This window comes from Elephantulus edwardii, unplaced genomic scaffold, assembly GCF_000299155.1.
Source record: "Elephantulus edwardii isolate Elephantulus edwardi_28Jun2011 unplaced genomic scaffold, EleEdw1.0 scaffold00441, whole genome shotgun sequence".
Lineage (NCBI taxonomy): Eukaryota > Metazoa > Chordata > Mammalia > Macroscelidea > Macroscelididae > Elephantulus > Elephantulus edwardii.
In genome coordinates, this window is record NW_006400191.1 from 964,299 (window position 1) to 968,490 (window position 4,192).

A 4,192-nucleotide genomic window follows, 5' to 3' on the forward strand; every position below is an offset into this window, starting at 1 on the left:
ATGAGTTCCTTGTTTTTCAATGCAGTGTAGTTTTCCATTGTGTGAATATACCACAGCTTCTCTATCCATTCGTTTGTTGATGGGCACTTAGGTTGCTTCCAACTCTTTGCTATTGTGAACAAAGCCACAATAAACATAGGTGTGTATATATCTGCTTGGATGTCAGTTATGGTCTCTTTGGGGTATAGTCCCAGTGGTGGAATTGCTGGGTCAAATGGTCTCTATTTGCAACTTTTTGAGAAAGTGCCATACCGCCTTCCACAGTGGTGGCACCATTTTACACTTCCACCAACAATCAATAAGGGTTCCAGTTTCTCCACAACTTCGCCAGCATTTGTTGCTTCCTGTTCTGTTAAATTTTGTTATTCTGACTGGGGTGAAATGATATCTCACAGTTGTTTGATTTGCATCTCTCTTAGAGCTAGGGATTTCTTAGAGCTAGGAACATTTCTTCATGTGCTTGTTTGCCATCTGAATATCTTCTTTGGTGAAGTGTCTGTTCATATCCTGTGCCCATTTTTCTTTATCTTGTTTTGGTGCTCAAGTATTTTATAAATTCTGGATATAACTCCCTTATCTGATATGTCATTACCAAATAATTTTCCCAGTCTGTGGCTTCCCTTTTTACCCTGTTGGAGAAGGTTTTGGATGTGTATAGGGATTTGATTCTTAGAAGGTCCCATTCATCTATGTTATCTTCTCCTGGTTGTAGATTCTGCTTCTTTCTTGTTGGTAGCAAGATTCCCATTTTCTGTCCTTTAGCTTTCGGTCTTATCCTGAGCTCAGTCTTCAAATCTCTTTTACAGTTCTATAAATGCTTAAGAACACATTTGGGAATAGACGACAATATTTCAGCAGCAGGTAGGAGCTGTAGAAATGGATATGAGACAGAGCTGAAGAGGGACCACTGCTCCCAGAGGTAGGACCATTTGTCCAAGCTTGCTGAAGGACTGGAGGGGAAACACCAAAACTGACAGGACTGAGTACACTGACCTAAAACTTTAAGGCTGATGATCAAAGGGACTAGGAGCACACTTGAGAAACAGACCTCATTCCAACCTAAATTGTAACCTGTTAATGTCCCTAATAAATGTCATAATTGTGGAGAGGGGAAGAGAAATGTCACTTCATTAATCCCCCCCTTTTCTTGTTTTGTATGGGAGAGTCGGATTTGACTGGCACAGGAGGAGATTGCCCCTACTTCTCCGGCGAAGCATCTGGTGGATTCGAACCACATGCCTTTGGGATTGCAGCGCAGCTTCTTGCCACTAGGCCATCAGAACTCTCTTCATTCATTATTAAAAGGTACCAGCAGCCAGGAAATTATAAGACGAATTGCATTGGGAAAGTCTGCTATCAGAGACCTCTCCAAAATGCCAAATAGCAACGATGTCAGTCTGGAGACTAAGGCAAGCCTGATTCAGGTCATAGTCTTTGCAGTTACTTGCTATGCATCAGAAAGTGAGAAAATGACTAGGGATAAAAGAAAGAGAATTGGTGCCTTTGAGCTGTGGGTTGGGGGAGAGGATTGAATATATGAACTAAGAGAACAAACAAGTTTGTTCTGGAGAGGGTTAAACCAGGCTGCTCCTTGGAGGCAAGGCTTCTGAAGCTTCATCTGACATATTTTGGACATGTTCCAAAGGAAGGACCAGTCCTTGGAGAGGGATTTAATGCTTGGGAGTGTGGAGGACAGTGCAAGAAAGGAAGATCCTCGGTAAAGATGGATTGATTCAGTGACTGGGGTAATGGGGGTAGGTGTGTCAGAGACAGTAAGATTGGTACAGGATAGATCAGGGTTTAGGGCTGTTGTACATAGGGTCACTGTGAGTCTCAGGTGACTCAACAGCACACAACAACAACAACAGGGTATCAGGCTGCTGATCAAAACTGCTGTTTGAATTCAACAGCCACTCTGAGGGAGAAAAATGGGCAGTCTCCTCTGCTATAGATTTACAGCCTCAGAAACCTGATGGAAGGTTGCTATGAATTAGAACTGACTTGACAGCAGTGGGTTACAGGGAGGCCCAATAATACTACTATTATTCACCAATCACAAATGTAAAAAATAAAGGCACCGAAAATTTTTGCAAATTCATGCAGTCTGAAATTAACATGAAATTAAGATGTATTGATAATTACTGATGATTGTGATGTGTAAATTGGTAACAAAGAGGACAGACTAGTAATTAGATAATGCAGCCTTGGTGATAGAAATTATGCTAGATTGCATAATAGCAAGACCAATAACATCAGAAATATTTTTTTCAGTAACATAATTAATGGCTATATACATGGGCTTCATCAGACAGAATACACAGGAATTATCTTAGTTATGTAGTGCTATTGTAATAGAGATACCGTAAGTGAATGGCTTTAACAAACAGAAATTTAGTCTCTTAAAGCTGTAGTTGTTGTTAGATGCTATCAGAGCTGCTATAAGTCATAGCAATCCTATGAACAACAGATTTGAAACTTACCCTATCCTGCACAATCCTCACAATCTTCATTATGCTCAAGCCCACTGTTGTAGTCATTGTGTCAATCCATCTCATTGAGGGTCTTCTTCTCTTTAACTGACTTTCCACCTTTCCCAGCATTATGTGTTTTTTTCAAGGACTGGCCCCTCCTGACAACATGTCCAAAGTAATGAGATGAAGTTTCACCATCCTTGCCTCTATTATAGGGCATCATGGTTGCACGTCCTCCAAGACAGACTAGTTTATTCTTTTAGCAGTCCGTGGGATATCCAATATTTGTCACCAATACCACAGTTCAAAGGCATCCATTCTGTTTCCTAAATCCTTATTCATTGTCCAACTTTCAGATGCACAGAAAGCAGTTGAAATATGATGGTTTGCACCAGGCAATCTCAGTCTTTCTGCTCTTCAGCACTTCAAAGAGCCTTGACAGCCAGTTTCTCCAACACAACATGTCTTCATTTCTTGATTTCTGTTACTGTGAGTGTTGATTGTGGAAACAAGTAAAATTAAATTAGGAGACTAGAAGTCAACATTCAAGGTTTTAGAGTAAGACTCTCTTCTTTCTGAGGAAAAGCCCTTGTTTACTTCAGCATCTGTAGGTTAGGAATTCCTTAGAGATCTCCATGTATCATGGCCTTCCTCAGTATCAAGAATCTTCTACAGAGGCATGAGTTCAAAAGGATGCACCCCATTCCTGACAGTTGAGTTATTGAGTATTGAGTATTGGAGTACTGAGGTTCCGCCTCTCGGCTTATTTTGTCTATAATGAGATAAAATTTGTTACAGGCCACACCCTAGGAAAAGACTTTCCTTACATCTGATGAGATTAAGGTATGTTATATGTTACCCTTACTCCATTTACAGTTACGTAGTTTCCACATTGTGTCATTAAATATATGTATTTTGAGGAAACAATTCAACGCATGAAAAAAATCAAGTTGATTACATTCTTGTAAGCAAAACACAAAGCCAAGGCCACCATGTGCAAGTTGCAAATCAAAACTACTCATATGCAAGATGCAAATCAAAACTACTCATATGCAAGATGCAAATCAAAACTACTCATATGCAAGATGCAAATCAAAACTACAGTGAGATAGAGACTCACCCCTATGAGAATGGCAGTGATTTTTTTTAAGGCAGAAAACAAGTGTTGACAAGGTTTCAGAGAAAAAAGTTTCATTTTTAGTGGAAATAAAAAATGGTACAAACCTCAAAATCTCATTGCTGTTGAGTTGCAACTGACTAATAACTGACCTTCCAGCAAATTTCCAGAGGTTATGAATCTCATAGGAGAAGATTTCTCATCTTTCTCCCAAGGAGTCAATGACAGATTAAAACAATGAAAGAAATTCCTTCTTTTTGATAGCAGCTCATTCCTTTCGCACTACATCATCAGAATTCCCTAAAATGGTACAACCACTATGGAAAAAAGTTAAGCAGTTCCTAAGAAATTGAACTTAGAACAACCATATGGTCCAACAATGCAAGGTGTGTACCACCTAGAAGTGAAGGAAGAAACACAGACAGATACCTGTACACTAATGTTCATATAGCACTTATTTTTAATAGCCAAATGGTGTAAACAACAAAATGTTAATCACCAAATTGTTGTTGTTGTTGTTGTTATGCGCCGTTGAGTCGCTTGCGACTCCTAATGACCCTATGTACAACAGCCCTAAACCCTGCTCTATCCTGTGCCAATCGCA